The sequence below is a fragment of the Python bivittatus genome, unplaced genomic scaffold (genome assembly GCF_059951505.1).
Source record: "Python bivittatus isolate LINGU-HERP-01145 unplaced genomic scaffold, Pbiv_v1 ctg000610_np1212, whole genome shotgun sequence".
Classification (NCBI taxonomy): Eukaryota; Metazoa; Chordata; class Lepidosauria; order Squamata; family Pythonidae; genus Python; species Python bivittatus.
Genome location: NW_028277088.1, coordinates 58,572,180 through 58,590,507, shown reverse-complemented (window position 1 = coordinate 58,590,507; position 18,328 = coordinate 58,572,180). Strand labels below are relative to the sequence as shown.

General features: G+C 35.4%; 1 protein-coding gene across 4 annotated transcripts in view; it reads left to right on the top strand.

Annotated features, from left to right (window-relative positions):
• The window catches only part of GRB10 (growth factor receptor bound protein 10), a 119,505-nt gene that overhangs the window by 21,641 nt on the left and 79,536 nt on the right, over positions 1 to 18,328 (top strand). Inside the window, exon 1 of one of the 4 annotated variants that reach the window (XM_088150123.1) lies at positions 8,011 to 8,032. The exons of 2 other annotated variants lie outside the window; for them this stretch is intronic. The gene's annotated coding sequence lies outside the window, so the exon portion shown is untranslated. Of the gene's footprint in view, positions 1 to 8,010; positions 8,033 to 12,900; positions 12,922 to 18,328 lie in introns of those variants that run through there. One more of the 4 variants, XM_088150124.1, reaches the window with a different exon arrangement.

Genomic DNA, 18,328 nt, shown 5'->3' with positions numbered 1-18,328 from the left:
TGTTTACAAAATAATAGTGGTCCCTTTGCTTCTAAGGCTGAAGGAAAACATTAGTCTTTTTAGTCTCCTGGAGAAGGCTAAGAGGGGTTATTTTCTGCAGTGCTAGCTAAATGATTTCTAAATGGGAGGCAGGCAGCCTGAAGCCCCCTTGACATGTTTCGTGAGGTCTCTTGTGTCATTCACTGCCAATGTGTAGACTAGTATTGATTGCCAAAAGATACATATGAAAATGATTCAAATGTAGTTAAAAATTGGAACCTTTTATCCATGGAAAAGTTATATTAAAATGACTTTGTATATTCAACAAAGGTTGCATGTAATTTCTTGTTATAGGAGTGCCACTTAGAAGTTGAAACATTCATATGATCAGAACTTAGCCGGAAGTGACCCAGTGATAGGATACAATTGAATAATGTTTAACATTAGTTTAGACTAATTATTATGGGTTAAAGGTGCATGTTTTCTTCTTAGTTATGTTCCCAGTGTTTGCAGCTTAATTGTAACATCAGGAGATTTTGCATGGGGGAATAGCCAGAAAAATTATCATACAATGTTAGAAAGATAAATCTGCACCTGATCTACAGGAATTAATAATTGATATACGTTGTTTGTTAAAGAGGCTTGTGAATTCTGCATTTTCAATATTTACATATGCATTCTTCTCTTAATTGCTATAAGATAAATAGGGAAAAAAGGAAAATATATTTTTGACTTTTGGTAGCAATTGGTGGTTCTTATTTAGTAACCAAGATATTACACCATTACATATAGCTGTGAAATGAGTAGGGCTGTAGAGTCGGCACATAAAACCTTTGACTCTGACTCTGACTCCTTTATTCATGATACCACCAACTCCAGCTCCTTTAATTATATATCGATATAGGAAATAAATTATAAATATACTAATTATATATTTCCTATATCGACTGCAAGCATGCAACATACAACACATTTCATCACTGCCAACGTGAATCAGCAGGCAACTTTTTAGAATCCTAACCTGTTAAATCTTGGGTCTAAAGGCTATAGCTAAGACATTCTGGTTTTTTCATTTTATTTATTAAAGAAATTACAAACAGTCAGTAACCTTATAGTTTAAACAAAGGATAAAAGCTAAAAAATAAAAACAACGAGGTTATATTTTTATCAAAAGACTATAAAGTAATAAGATATAAAAAAACTATAAAAGAAAATCAGGAACAACTAGTTCCTAATAGAGCTCTCTTCTAGTTCAAAAATCTAAAGTATATCCTTTGATATTACTAAAAAGAATTCAAAGTCAAAACTACAAAAAAGTAAAAAACAATTGAACACCTAAAACAACTTAACAAATGACCATTTTAAAAGAAATGAATTCAATTAGGTACATAAGTAACAAACTTTATTTTTTGAGATTAAAGTATCGTTTGAATATAAAATTCAAGTGAATGTAATATGAAACATTACATTTAATGAAATAAAAATTATATTGTAGAAGATTGTTGAAGTTGAAGACCAACATATTGTTCTTAGAAACAGAATTGCTTCTGCCAAATCCTCCCTTATAGAAGCCCTTAAATCTGATTTGACTGTTTTCAGTGCTGAAAACAGTCTCTCAACACTGACTTGGGTGGGTGGCATTGCTGTTACAGTTCTAGCTACAATCACTAATAACCTCTGGATAAACAAGGATGGCTTCTTCTATAGTCAGTTTCTATGAGCAGTCATACTTTTCCACTTTCTTTAATCCTTCAAAAAATTCTTGCTGAAATTCCTTTACTTGGATATTTACTGGTTGTTTTTCCATGCTTAAGTGGTGTCACTTTGAACGTTCCATTCTGTCCAAGTAGGCGTCAAACTCTAATTCTTCTTTTGAAGAGGATGATTCTGACTTACCAATGCTTCTAGCTTCATCCAGTGGTTCAGGTGTTTCCGATAGTACTTGTAACCCTTTCATGTGAACTGCTACTTCATAGAGTGCCTGTTTTCCTGTAGCTTGGTCATTGCTCGACAAAAGTCGGTTCATTGGATCAATGTAAATAGCAGCTAACAGGATTTGATTATCCAGCAAGAGACCCTCCCTTTTCTTCACTGAAGATACAGTGCCATCAGCAATTAATCCTCCTCTTTTGTTCTGGCAATACATCAAACTTTTCCACTCCAACAAGAAATTACCAGGTGTTAAATCCTCAGACTGCAACTTCTTGGTGACAGTAAAAGGGTGAGATAGTAGACTTTCTAGTTCTGTCACTTGTGCCCACTGGCTTTTAGCTGGTGAAACATTTATGTTGTGCAGATCGTCAAGAAAGTCTTTTAGTTCAAGCAAACACTTTATCATCAAATAAGTGGTTCCTCAGCATGTTGCTTGATCCAAAATGGCTTTTTTTCTATAACATCTTTTAAACACGGTCTATCTACAGAGGCAGACACTCTTAAAATTAACTTCTGGGTCCATTGTTCAAAAATATCCTTCAGTAAGTCCAGTGTTAAAATATTTTGCTTCATTCTGTATTTATAAGTTGAGTTTAAATGTTATACTTTAATTGTAATCTTTAGCTTCTTCTAGTTCCCTCTAGTGTCCAGTTTTTAAAATATTATCTTACTATATTTTTTAAAAAGAATTCAAAACAAAAGCATTTTCCCATGGGAAGGATTTGTTATAATTAATTCCAAAATCTTATTTCAAATTTATCTGAACCCTTAGTACTTTTGTAAGTTTCTAAAATCAAAGTTTTAATCACCCTTTTGCTGTTTATTTTAAAAAAAAAAAGTTCTTAAACTTGTAGTTAAAACTTCTTTTGCTAAGGATCGAATGAAACTTACCCTGTGCTGTAAAACTTGTTGATTCAAAGGTTCCTAATAGCTGAAAAGCAGTTAACAAGCAATTTCCGAAAGGGATTAGAAAAAGAAATACGCGGACCAGTGTCCTTTCAAAGATGCTGACTGCAGTTTGAGCAAGATGGCTATTCCTTCATCTCCCAGAGCTCTAACCCTGCTGGAGATTGCTGTCTTGTGGTCTTCCAAGGGGCAACTGTCTGGAGCACTTGTGGACAATATTAAGTCCTCTGTCCAGACAGGAATTATCGAAGAGCCGGTCTACTCACTCTTCATTCTGCTGCAGTTGTCAGCTCTGCTTTTTGAGGAGCCATCTTCAGTCCACCATTTCTTCCCCAGAAGTTACACTGGATATACAAAAGAAACCAGATGATGTCTTAATAATTAAAAGGAATATACAAATAATAAACCAAGACAGTGACCTAGATAATTTTCCTATATTGGATTTACAAAAGAGGCTTGTTAAAACTTTAAAGAATTTTGTGAGATGGGGCAAAGAGAAAATGAAAAGAAATCAAGTTCTAGGACATTATTTAAAGGGAATAAAGATCAAAATAGTTAGAAGTAAAAGGAAGGAATATAAAGTTGGTTTATTTGATCAAAGTTAAAATAGATAAGTTAACTCTGGTAACCCTTAATGGACTTTTGCTGACATCAGGATTGAAATGACAAGGCTTTAAGGATTTGTTTATAGATAAGAGATGGGAAACTGTTTATACTTATGATGAAGGGAGAAGTCATTTCTTTATATATTTCTTTTCTTTTTCTTTAGTATATTCTTTTCCTTTTTTTCTATTTTTCTCTTTCTCTTTTTTCTTTTCTGCACCTTCTATTTTTTCTTCTTTTCTTTTCTTTTTTTAGTTTATGTTAGTTTTTATTGTTGTAATTGTAATTTTTAATAAAATTACTATAAAACACATTTAAAATGTGTTGTTTGCATAGAGTAATAATAAACATAAACATTTGATGGATCAGCTTTTATGTGCTGCTGATAAAAACTGTTCAGCATTGGTGGGACATCAAATTTTGGGGTCATTCATTACTTAATTTACAGTGCCTGACATTTGAACAGTGTAATTTAAACTTATTGTGAGCTGCCCATTGTTGGAATTGGGTGGTGTCAAATAAATAAATAAAGGAAGAGTGTGAAATCTTGGCTATGACAGATGGCCTGGGGGCTGGATGGGGCTCACACCATCAGAATTGGCTTGTGGGGTAATTGATTCTACCACCCCGTCATCTTGAATGTTTTTACTCTTTTTATGTATATGGGTTTTTATTTTTATATACATACATACATACATACATACGTACATACATATATATATATGTATGTATGTATGTATGTATGTACTTTTTAACTAAATTAGTGTGGATATTTATATTTTTAACTGTTTTGGGGTTTTATTTTAATTGTGAGCCATTCAGAGCCACCCTCTGGGGAAGATGGGCAGCATATAAATTTAATAAATAACTCTTTGTTTATTGTGGAAGCTGTTTTTGATCAAGATGGCTAGAGTACTTGGTATTATATTTGCTGTAAATGTGATATTTGTATCTTTCTCTGTTCAGTCTAGATGAAGATCCTCTCAACAGTTTTTAGACCTTAAATATTAACTATCTCCTTTATTTATTTACTATTTCAATTTAGGTAGCTGGCCATCTCAGATTCATGAGTTTGGGCAGCTAAACTCTTCCATTAGAAGAATTTCTCCTATATTTCCTTCTTTAACTCTAACTGGAGGAGTTTGAATTAATTGCATAAAGAGTACTTTTATACTGTATTGTGAAATGCAGAAATTCTTTACAGAAGTACATCTTCCTGAGTTAGGAGAGAAGGAAAGCATTATGATTCATTTGAATGCTGAATAAACCATATTTCAGTGGCTTCTCTCTCTTTCTGTAATAGGCTGTATGTAATTATTTTGTTTTTAAAACAAATAAATGTGATAGCATGCTCTACACATATGTTAGAAATTGGTGGGATTGTTTCCTAAAGACTGTAATGGACTCTTTAGGATAATTATCACAAATCTGACCACAATTGATTATTGAAGTCAGCATGTATAAAGTTTTTAATTAAATGACAAAGGTGTTTTGTATACCTAACATGCTCTTTTTTGGGACTATATGGAAGCCCCCTTCTGACATTGTGTGAAGAGAGAAGCAGGTCAAAAAGGGGCGAGCATATTAAATGTCTTCTTTGCATCAGCTCCCATCTGAAGAATGTGACTATTTGTACTGGGGTATTTCTTTTGTTGAAAGATTCTCCATATGATTAGGGATTCTGATTTTTAAGAGTTTCTCCACAGAGAGAAGATGCTTTCCAATAAGATGGCTGACTTGGAGATGTGCTAATTTACTCATGTCCACTGTCCCCTTCTTGTATAATCCTTGAATAGAATGAGTTTGTATACCTCAGTTGTTGCTTAACCAACTTTGTTAAGAGGAGAACTTTTGGTCATATAAAGTATGAATAGAGTTTAAAGAAGCAGTTGCTTCTAGATGAATAAGAACAAAAATAAAATAGTGTGTGTCTGTGTTGTATGTATGGGAAGATTCTTTTCAGCATGTAACCAAACAACTCATGTGGCAGAAAAGATTACAAAGCAGGGTTGACTTTTCATCAATCACATAGTAGGAAAATAGTTATGCTTTAATTTTACTAAAATACAAGAGAACACTAGTGCTCACAAGCTTTACACTCTGTTGAAAACTCACATGGAAACTTTTTCATCGTAGTTATGACAAACTGTGTTGTAGTTCTTACTCTTGGTCCACTATTGATATTTGAGCACACTTTGTACAGGTGTTTGTTTTGTGAAACAAGAGGCCGCATTATTTGTTTTACATGGGAATCTACTATACAGAGATTATGTGCTAAGATGGCCCTAAGATGCTGCAGAGAGTCATCTCTGGAAAAGTGAACCTGGAGCTGTTTAACTGAGTGAGAAAGGCACAGCTGCTGTTCTGTTCAGATGTGCTCATGACAGAAAACCCTCATACGTTTAAAAATTCTGTATTCTGCAAAAAATTTCTCAATGGCTTTACAAGCAGCCTATGAATGTGCTCTGGTGTTGAGTACTGCCCTGACTAGAACCCATAGCCCTGTACACTGCTTCCCCGTAAGTAAGCATATTGGGCTGTGTCAGAGTATTTTCTGAGCTCTGAGTGCCTTTGCTAGTTTTTGTTTCTTTCTGTTATAAGACTTCTTGTTCAGGCTGGGAGTTTACCTAGATATCAAGCTTTGAGTTCCTGCTACTTTCTGAGAAACATGCATGTTGGATCCTTCAGTTGTGAGAAAGGTTTATTTAGTATACTGACAGTGTGTGTTATTTTCTGGGAGTTTGTCATTTTCTGGTTATTAGTCATTTCTGGGAATTTGTCATTTTCTGGTTATTAGTCATTTCTGGGAGTTTGTCATTTTCTGGTTTCTTGAGTGTTAAACTTTGTATGCTACTTTTTCTATTAGGTAGATAGGTTGCCAAGTAGGTTACTGTATTTGCCCTTTCTCCTTCCCATGCAACAGTAAAGGTTGTTCAACTTCTGCTGTTGCCTTTAGTTTTAGTCATATTTTTTAGTCATCCTTTCCATTTCTTAATTAATTTCTTCAACCACATCTCTCCCATCCTCTGCAGTTCTGCTGTAGCAGATCCTGAGACCACAAAGAGATGGGTCCTTCTTGGCAACTAGCAACTTCTCAAAGGGTTGATTTCAAGCTATTAGACAGGAAAAAATTGTATGAAAGTAGTTGTCAGTCTTAGGTGAGCAAAAGTGGCTTTGGTGTTTTCAGATTGCTGGAAGAGGTTAAATTGCAGATTTGTGTAGGGACGTAAACACATTACTATAAAAAGACTTATATTTCAGATTTATTAAGAACCTCCACACTAGCTGCCATTGCTAAGGACAGCTGTGTAATCAGTAGTTTATGAATATTAAAATTAATTCCATGAGAGTATGAATTCTGAATTGGAATGGGAAAAAAAGAGAAATACTTCTGTTTCAAGCATGCAATAACTAGGTATCGCAGAGTTGATTCCTTAACATTAGTGTCCAGGAAAGCAGACTTAAGTACTTCAGATTCTTGTGCTCTAAGGCATTGGTTTCTCTTTAATATTCATGATTTGGCAATATCTTTGTAGATAAATTAGTGGCTCTTCAGCCTGTCTTTGTAGATGTGAGCAGTTCTAGGTGCTGCCAAAAATATCACTGTAATTTAAATGGAAGATAATCTTCTTTAAAAGGCTGTGAACCATTACTTCATCCTCTCTCACTTTTGCTATGCCCTTTGAAAGGCTATTCATGGTATAGGGGAGCCAAAAATACTTTGAGATTGATGTCCTTTTGATTGAGGCTTTGAAACCATGCTTGAAAAGTGAGGGTAGAAATGCATCTTTGTCAATAGTGTACTGAGTTTTTACTTTTTATTACTGCTGCAGTTAGAAGACTCTGATCATCTTACAATCTGCTGACAATAATAGGGTTAAAATCATGCAAACCACAAAAAACAGACAACACCCACAACACACTCAAAGGTGCCTGTACCTTGATGATAATTCAACATTCCATTTCTTCCCCAAATGCCAAGTCTTCAAGGCTCTTCAAAAACTTAACAGTGTCTGGGTGTCATTCCAAAGGAGGAGGGCATTATCAAGAAGATATGAAGGTGGGGTTTCTGAAGATGCTATTATTTCAGTGGAAGACTTCTTTGTGCATTCTGTCCCTCATCTCTCCAATTCAGATTTCATTCAGAGCAGTGAATCTCAAGATAGGCGGGTTGTAAGCTGTGTAGAGCTTTAAAGGACTGGTCACCTTGAATTGCATCTGAAAGCTACCTGGCAGCCAGTGCCGCTCCTGCAGTGGAGGCGTCACATGGGTATGCCCATAACTACTCTGGCTACTGCATGCTGAACCAGCTGCAATGTTGGAATTAGTCTTCAAGGACTGCCCTCATGCAGAGAGAGTTGCAAGTGTGAAATGACATGGGAGTGAGTGACTGTCAGCAAAGCCTCCCTTTTCAGGAATGGTTACAGCAGATACAACAAATGTAAATTGCATAGAAGCCCTCTTGGCCACTGCCTCTACTTCTTGTTCTAACAGGAACTGCGAGACCAAGAGGACTCCCTAAGAGTCCGGGAGAGTGCCACCCTCATCCAACTATCGCAAAAGACTGCAAGCCGTCATTGATGCTAAAGGGGGCAATACACGATATTAAGAAGTAAGGGTATGCAAACTTTTGAGCAGGACCATTTTATTATTGCTATGATTTGTTTAATGATTGTGCTATTCTGTGATGCCCAGTAGTTTAATTTGAATGACATTACAAATTTTAAAAAATGTTTTCTGTCTGATCACCCATGTTTGTTTACAAAATGGCCCACATCTTAAAAATTATCCAAGGGCTATGTAAACTTATGAGCACAGCTGTATATCAAGGAGTTGCATTGGATTGGCAGATAGGGAGAAGCCATTCAGGGACAGTCCTATAGAGCACCATGGCTGCCTCTGTATTTTAGCAGTCTCTTGGAGGGAGTATTCCACTACCACCCCCGCTTCTCACTCTTTTCAGCTCCAACCTTTCTTCCTTTTCATCAGCCTCTGCCTCTCTTCCCACCATTGACCAAGTCTAGTCCAATCAGTTTCACAATCCTTGGACAAGCTTCCATCTACCCTCTGGCTCCTGCTTACAGCCCTTTGGTTGTTTGCTTGCAAATTGCAGCAGTAATGGTGGTCTGCCCTGGACACCATCTTCTTCCAGACTCCAGCAGATATGGTCTCTCCAGGCTTCTCTTCATAGGCTCTCTTTGTTCATCTCTGTCCAACCACTTATGTCTTCTTCCTCTACTTGCCTTTTTACATTCCACTCTGTAACTCTTTCAGTAGAGTCACACATTCCTAGTTTCCCACTTCAGCAGCCACAGCCTAAAAGGACCTCCCCCTTTCTCTTAGTTTTTGCGTAATCACTTTAGTTTATTACACAAGCTAAATTCTTTCCCCACTCCTCAGTGATGAAATGAAGTATAATAGCAGCTAATGAGACAGTGAAATATTTTTTGGTGTTGATTAGGATCTTATTCATGTGATCAGAGATGAATATTTTGTGAATATTCAGTCCAAATGTTGTATATGCCACATATTAGGTAATAATTTGGACTTTATTTGACTGCACTAAAATACAGGTGAACCTTTTGAAGTTAAATTTTGCTTCTAAATTGTGAAAGGAAGGGATTTGTAAATTGGGTTTTACCTACAACATATACCAGAGTCTCTGAATTTCCTGTTCTCTTGTGAAAGAAAAGGTTATTTTGTTTTGTGAGTTAACCTGTTGTGTAGTATGTAATGGATTATTCTCTTAAAAATGGGATAGACCATGTGCTGCTGTATTTATTCACGTGCCATTTTGAAAACAGCCTTAAAATGTTTCAGGTGAGAAACTCTTTTTGCTTTTAGACATCTGTGACAATCTTGGATTTCTCTCATTTGGAGAATCCAGGAAGATATTTTGGTATTGGATGTCTCTCAGTTATATGATATATAGTAATTATATTTCTCTTCTGGTTTGTTGTTTATGCATTTTTTGTGGTGATTCATTGAGAGTGAAGTCCAGTAGAGCTTGGATTAATGTATTTTTCCTGGGATGGTATAAAGTTTAACATTTTATACCATATAAAATTTTATACCATATAAAAATTTAGCAGTGGTCTTCCATACCCTGCTATTCTTTTATAGCTCCATATGTTACTATGAGACATGATTTGGCATGTGATATCTTCAGAGCTGTGCCCTGTAGCTTTTTTGTGAAAGAACTCTAGTTGATGGATCGAATGAACTGCCTAACATGAAATCAAATTTGTGGTCAAATACTGCTTATTCTGCTAGAATAAGCACCCTAACACCCTAGAATCTTGAGTACAATCTGTTCACAGTCTTGCAACATGAGATCCTGAACAGGAAATGCCAGGGATTGAACCTGGGAATGATCCTTCTCCTAAACTACACAGATTTGATGGCTATGCTTCTTCTGCATCTCTTTTTCACAGCTCTTCTCACAGTGTTGGCTAGTGATAGTGGCTTTTTCAGGAAATTTTCCACTGCATTAAGCATAACTGAATAATAATACAGGTAGTCCCCAGGTTAAGAGTGCCTGGTTTACAGATGACCCATAGTTAAGAACAGAGCCTGTTGTAGCAAAATTTGAGTTAAATACACAATGGTTTGAATTAATTGCACAATACTACTGTTCTGGCTTACATACAAATTCGACCTAAGGGCAGACCTTGGGAATGGAACTTGTTCTTAAACTGGGGATTACCTACAGTGTGTCCTACCACCTTGATCTGAGTCTCCAACAGCAATATTCCTAATTTTACTCTTCATGTAGTTGAATGGAATGGAAGCTTCCCAAGTCTACATAATTTCAAAATTTTACAGATTTAAGTTTTCTTATTAGAAAGAATAAACTATTATTGAACTTCTGAGGAATGTGCCTTTAGCCATAGAACCTTGATGACAGCCATTTAAGGCAAGGAGTGGTTTGGGGCTATTGGGTGGAGTCCTTGGTGTATGACTATAGTTGCTGCTTTTTGGAAAGACCACAGGCCTTCTCTTCAGAGCCAAAATATCGTCACAGTAATCAGAGAGAGCATGTGCTTGACAGTCATAGAATAATGGAATAAAGCTTCTGAATGGGGTGCCCTTCTTCCTCTCAATCAACAGAGAGTAACAGACGTAATATTTGAAGTTTAAGGAAAGGATAATGCACAACTGACTAACAGGCTTCTTTCCTCCTGCATCTTTTTCTATCTCAATATATTTTTGCCTATAGATTGATTTTCTGAATTAGCATGCTTAAGTTAAATAATATTTCTCAAGGAAGGTTTATATTTTTCTCTTTGCATTCTTAAAACTATTTTCCTCAGATGTATCTACAATAATTAGATATGTAGGGAAAAACTGATAATCATGATGCAAATTAAATACGCAGTTATATGCAGTCCTAGGAAATGGAAACGAAGGTGTATTATTAAAATTGCTAAGAATGTTGTTTTCCCTCTCCTACTAAGATCAGACTGGCAGAAGCTGCTTATTCCCTGCTCCTGAACTTCAGCAGACTAGTGCTGTACCACAATTGATCTTTAGTACTAATGGATGAGAATTTGGGCTAAGTATGCAGGAAGTTACTTACCTAGCATTAGACTTTAATGGTGTGGTGCAAGAAGGGAAATTGTCAGAATCCTCGCAATCAATCACTTGTACTGCTAGTTTGCTCGCTTCATTTCTGCCATTACAGAGAAGGGGGGTACAGGATGGGAATATTAACCATTAGGCACAGATGGGCTGTTATCTTGCTCTCAGGAATGCCCAAGGTCATACCAACATGAGAACCTGAGGACATCTTCAACATGCGCAAGAGAGATTCCAAGACTGAAGGGGTGTGTGTGTGAAATGGGAGTGAGGTAAAAATAAGTTTACTCAGTTCCAACTATGCTCTAGAGCTGTTCATTACTTTCCAATAAATGAACTTTCCTTTGAACCTGCATTGGTTTCAGTGAGAGTTGCTTTCATTGGGAACTGAGTAGCGCAGTTCTGCATTTATTTACCTTCCCTTTCCTGTGCCATTGGGAAGAATTCAGTAAAGACAGTGGCAGGAATTCTTCCTTCACTGGTTACTGTTCACACGTAGCTTATATGTAAGGTGTTCTTAAGCCTTATTCATACAATCCTTTTGCATTCAAAACCTGCCAAACAAGCAACATTGACCCTCCTTTCTCTTCTGTAAAGCACGGTATGTCATCATCATCCATGTGTGCAGCCTGACAGTCTTCAGTGGAGAAGAGTATGCATAGAACTCTACATATAAAGGATTCTGTGTTGCAGACAGTCATGTTGTACTTTGGATGACTAACACAGCATGACTTTATCATTGCTCATAGTTATTTGTGTGGTCAGTTCTCCATTCAGATGTATTGCCAGAACAAGGCATTAAATGATGAAGTAGAAATATACAGGTAATCCTTGACTTATGACCACAATTGGGACTGGAATTTCTGTTGCTAAGTGATACAGTCATTAAGTGAGCAGCACCCGATTTTACAATCTTTTTTGCCACAGTCATTATGTGAATCACCATAGTCATTAAGTGAATCACATGGTTATTAAGCGAATCCGGCTTACTCTATTGGCTTTGCTTGTTGGAAGCCCCCTGGGAAGGTCCCAAATGGCAATCACGTGACCCTGGGATGCTGCCACCATCGTAAGGACATGCCGGTTGCCAGTGGTCTGAACTTTGATCACATTAATGACTGCAGTGGTCGTAAGTGTGAGGACTGGTCATAAGTTTTTCAATGCTGTCGTAACTTCGAATGGTCGTTAAACAAATGGTCTTAAGTCAAGGACTACCAGTAATCGTACTCTGGCCTTATCCCCCTCATTTATTGTTGTTCTCTACAAGAAAACCCAAATCAGAGTAGACATATATGAGCAGCTCTTCACGTATAGGATGCCTTTACAGATGGGCATTCATGTGGCTAGGCCCAGTTTGTGATAGTGTGTGTGTGGAATCTGAGTTGCCTCACTTGGGTTTCAAACAATGGGTGTCCTATATGAATATGTGAAAAGGGCTTTTGTATACTATTCTATTTTCATCCCCTCCTAATTAAGAACATTTTCAGCTGTGAGTAGGACAGAATCTGGGGATAGGATTTGAACTAGAAAAACGTTTCCTTTGATCTGAATAAATGTTCTCTAGGACTTCTAACTTCAAATGGGCCAAGGTCATAAAAGCTCAAGCTTGAGGTCTGTAAAGTTCTGTACCTCATGTTTCTGTTCCCTTTCTATTTGTCCCACCCCTTGCCCCTTAACAGGGATAATCTATTTAACTGAAAAAATCCAGTCCTAAATACTTTTCTTGAAAGTTATGTTCCCTTGTACTTTATTTGCATAGGTTTTGTGATTATAGCTGAATATTCAGGACAGTTTAAGGATTGTGCTGACATATTGCATGGTGTTCTGTCTGCTTCAGCTGCCAGATATTATTTTGGACTGAAAGAAATAAAGCAAGTGGAGCAGTGGCTGTCATAAGAGGAGGAAAACATGTGCTCAATCCAGGTAAACATGGATGAGAGCTTATTAGTGAAGCTTTGTGGTCCTCATATTTCTACCAAATGAAGTTAGGGCAAAGATTGCAAGGGAGTTTTTTCCCCCAGTTGTGAGATCCTGTGCACCAGAATATGCTTTCCTTGTCACCTACCTGTCACCAACATTACCTGTCACCTACATTACCTGTCACCTACATTATTACCTGTCACCTACATTATTCTACTTTTTGGACCCATCCTAAGACATTTATCTTCTCCCATTGATTTCAGACTTTGCTACCTATTTTGTAATGGCTTTTTATGCTTTTTGTTTTATTTATTTTTTCCAGTGCTGTTTTTAATCTATTCCATTTTTGCTTTTGTGTTTGTTTCATTTAAAAATTTTGTAATCAGACAGAAAACTAATTCTAGATTAAAATATAATTATTCATTCAGAATTGGGTTTATTACTTTCTCCTTCTTTCTGTACTCCTGCAAATAAGTTGTTCTGAGGATACATGTGGTCTCTTTGTGCGCACTTATAACATTTTAAATCAGTAAAATGAAGAAGATAAGAGCCCTGCTTCCTGGATTGGAAAGAACAAACAAGCAGCAATTAATAGAATCATCTAGCCTCTATGCAAATCATTAAAAACCTTCTGAATTATTATTTACTTACTAAGCTTAAGAAAAGCATGTTATCCATTCAAATGTTCTTTAGATCTACAACATATAACAACGTTGTGAGTGGTCTTTCTGTTGCAGGGATATGAATCAAATTAAAAGAAAAAGACTGTTTTACTAAGTTCAGTTAAGTTTATTTTAGGTAAGCAAAACTAGGATTGTAGCCATTTTCTCATAGCACTTCGTAACAAAACTTACCCATCAGGATAACAGCTTTTTATTCTAAAAGTTCTCCCCACACACTGCACCCCCGATTCTATAGCCTCATTGTGAAAAAGAGAACAATATCTAGATGGCTATCAGGAGGAATTGTTTTGTGAATTGCTCACACTGTGGCTGAAAATTATTATTATTAATTTTACAGTGCAATCCTAAGCAAGTCTGTTCAATGCTATTGAATCCCAAGTAAGCCAGACTACAGTGGCATCAGCCATCTCCTAATACTGCATGACAGGAGTTGGACAGTTTAGTTAGCACTTCTATTTAGGAGGGATATCTTTCTCCTTTAACACCCATAGTGCAACATTCTGAGCATTCTTCTATACCACTAATTTTTTTGCTCCTCTGTCTATGTGGAAGGTCATAATTCAGGCACTTTAAAGTTCACTGCAATCAAGGATTGACTCTCCTTTTCTGCTACTTGAGAAGCCTCAGCTGAGTATATGCATTGGCCCTGAAACCTAGAAGAGCACAGTATCTGTCTAGTTCTACTGTTGGGCAGGGGGAATGGGTAACAGGAGGCAGAGAGGATTTTAAAGATAACAGTAGTATCTTCTGAGTGGCACAGAGAAGGCAGCAGTGTTTGACAGAGAACTTTAAATGAGCAGAGCAGTGCTTAAAACTTTCTGTGGTTTGTACAGCAATGGCCAATCTAATTGCAAACACCCATTTTTTAAAGCCGATTACTGTACAGTAGCATTCCACAAATTGCCGATATTCATATTTTTTAATATTCATTTAAAGTATTTTGAAATTCTGTTATGTTGGCACATAGGATACCCGCAGCATGCTGACAACAAGAAGTGGTTTTGGTGGAATGAAGATGGTCATAGTAGGTATAAGAGAGTTTGAGATGAGTAAGAGCGTATGCAGAAGTCTGAGCACAGGCTGTCCAGATGTGCCAGTACAACAAACAAAGGAGCAAATATTTATATATTTATCTTAAATATGCTTTTCAAAATTCAAAAATCCTCTTTATTACTGACTTTTTTTAAAGAAAGCTTACATCTGGAAGTACCATAGCTGTGGTTCAGTTTCACATCTGAGTAGAATAATGGAAGACAAACAAGGCAATGTTTGGATTAGATTTTTGGGTGCAAACAAGGCTAGTATAAGTATAAAGCATAGATAAAACAGATCAGTAAGAAAGTAACTACTAGTACTGAATATTAAAATATTTGTTTTGAGTGACATTTTATGATGCAAACTCAGTGTTGGTGCAATGTTGGTATAATGCATTATACTAGTACATTTTCTGATATTCACTTTTATTTATTTATGAGACCTGCATTTTACCTTTTATCCACAAGCACAAGACTGATTTGTTTAAACTCTCCCATCAGCTCAAAGAAGGGTTGGACTGAGAGAATGCCTGCCCCAAGATCAGTCAAGGAACTTCATTTATAAATAAGGGTTATATCATGCCTTGATATAACTCTGATGATAGTTGAAAGTGTATCTTCTGGAGGAGACTGTGTTTTCTGCTTGTACTTCATGATTAGTTTTTATCTACTTTCTGTAATATAAATAAGTCTTAGTCTAATGATGGTTTGCTGTCCATACACATGCATCTTGCATTTCCTATCTTCAAGGTAACAATCAATAACTGATATAAGAAGAATCTATATATGATTAAAATTAGGCCTGAAGCTGGAAACTTTTTGAAAGAGATTTTCATAATGTATGTGAATATAAAACAAACATTTAAATAAAATATTAGTAGGCATGTGCTACTAATGTTAAGTTTAGAGTTACTTTTTACACCACAATTGTTGCAGACCTCAACATGACTTTACAGATTCCTTATCTCTGCAAGTAAAAGGGCGAACATTTTCAATTTTTATCTTAAAAAAAAAAAAAAAAGTTCCAGCAAAGTACCCAGTTAGAGCTCAGTTTCAATTTGTACCTAAGAGAATGTTTAAAATTGCTCTACACTTAGTGGATTGCATTTCTTTTTGAAGCCAAAACAAAATTTAGATTCTCATAGACCAGAGAGAATTGCTTATGCTGTGGCTGTCACATATTGGCAAACACATAGTCAAATGAAGCTACTCAAAATAAGAAACACAATTATGAAGTCCATTGTTTGCTACAAATACTATTTTTAAGAGTAATCTTTTTAATATTGTCACAAACTTATATAATACATTATATTGTTTCAATGCAGTTAATTTGTATAGTGTTTGTACAGTTGACTTGCACAACATTTGTAGAGTGTTGATTAAAAATTATTAACACTCTAATATTTAGATAATTTAGAACATTGAGGATAAAAACAAAAAAAATCAGTATTATAAATTAAAATATCAGTGTTAATGAGCATAAAATATTTGGTTTTTTCATCCAGAATTGAATATAATTGAATATAATGTTAGAAAACTGATGCAGATTGCATCAAAGTATTTGTTGTACAATAAAGATTGTACAAAAAATATTGTACAATATAATAAAAACAATATAACACAGTAAATATTATTGTACAATAAAGTTTTGTTCTTAAGCTGATTATGGTCTTAAGTTGATTAAGGTCTCCACTGTATTGTCACTTAATGTTTGTGCATGTTGTAAAATGAAAAAAGAAGATGAAGCAAATTTGATGACAATTAAAATACTGGAAAAGAAAGAAAAAAGGGGGAAAAAGAAAGAAGAAAAAGATTATTCAGTTTCTAACCTCTCTCTTTTTGTCCGTCTGCTAATTTACAATTTTTATAAACAATTGGGCCCCCTTAGAAGTCAGACTGTAAATGTTTGTTGCCATGCTGTGTGATGTATGTATGGGAACCATTACACCATTACATTTAACCATTCATGCTTAAATTTGGTTAAACTTCTGTTGTGAATATATACTGTTAATTTTGCCATTGTTGCATATTCTCCAAGTTTAAGCTCCCAATCAGATACTGCCCGAATTGTATCTTTCTTCCAGTATCGGGTAAAATTTATTCTCACTGCTGTAAGCATGTATCTAATTAAATTGTGATGTTTCTTGTGTTTTTCTGGGACTATAACTAGTAGAAAGGAAGAGAGCTGCACTAATATTTTTAGACTCAGAAGAAGCCTTTGATAATTTGCAGTGACAATTCCTGCTGTCTGTATTGAATAAAATGAACCCCAGAGAAGAGTTTCAAGCTTGGGTTAAAAGTATATACCAACAGCAAAAAGCAAAGATTATAGCTAATGGAGCACTCTCTGCAGATGTCCAAATCAGTAAAGGAACAAGGCAAGGGTGTCCATTCTCTCCTTTATTATTCATCATTGTGTTAGAAATACTGGCAGAAAAAGTTTGAGGAGATAAATAATAAGTCTCAAAATATAAGCTGAAATGTTATACAGATGATGTAGTACTAACCATCACAGAACCACAAAAGTCAATAAAATAGTTAATGAAAACAATTCATAGTTTTGGAGAATTCTTTGGATATAAAATCAGTGTTCAGAAAGCAAAAATAATTACAATATATTTAACGCAAGGAAAAATCAGTCTTTGGCAGGAGGAATCTGACTGAAATATAATTTTAATTTATGTTCTTGATTTGCTTACTTAATTCCTGAAATTTTATTTCTTTCTGCTTTGCCAGTAGTTGTAATGCTGGTAGAAAAGAAGGAAAAGGGGGGCAAACTTGTGTTGTTCCCTTAATTAAAGCAGATTTTTTTTTGATAAAATCTATTTACCATTGACTTGGCTGTTTATTTTTTGTAAATACTCTATGCATGTAACAACATTCAAGCCACAATTCATCTTTTTCAGTCATAAATATGAATAACCATTCCAAATTATCAAAATCTTTTTTTCACATCTAGAAAAATCATGGCTACTTTCTTGCTTTTCTGATTTTTATTAAGAATATCATTTAAAATGTATCTAATGTTATTCCCATATATCTTTTCAAAACAACTCCAGTCCCATCAGGGGTATCTATACAGCTACAAGCCATTTAGTCTTTTTTTGTAAGTATTGCTGTAAAAAGTTTATAATTTACATTAATTAATGAAATAAGTCTCTGTGACTCTGGCCAAGTCAGCTTGTTTACTTCTGTATAAATCATGAAATTAAAGCTTCCTTCCAGGAAGAAGGAAGTACTTAATATTGTTGAATCTTTTTCATTACTTCAGTTAATGGTTTAATCATGATTTCCTAGAAGGTTTTATAGTATTTTGCAGAAAATGTGTCTGGTCCTGGAGTTGTAGATTCTGCTTTGTCTTAATTCTAGTTGCTTCAGTTAGTTCATCAATATATTGATTTGTTTTTGTATGGCTTTCTTTCTGTTTGATGCTAAAGAAATAAACAGTCTTCTCTAAATGTATTACTTGAATTCTATGCTGCAAATAAAGGAAAATCAGGAGTTTAATTGGTTTGGATGAAGCTCTTTAATTTGTCTTAACACCTCAAATATCTGCTGTAGTAATAATAAACCATTAAGTTGCCATCTTCTCAATTGAAGATTCCTCTGAGATGCAACTTCTACATCTGTAAGTTTAATTTACAATGAGCTGGAAATCTAATACATATCTATCATTCAGCAAGTTTCATGAAC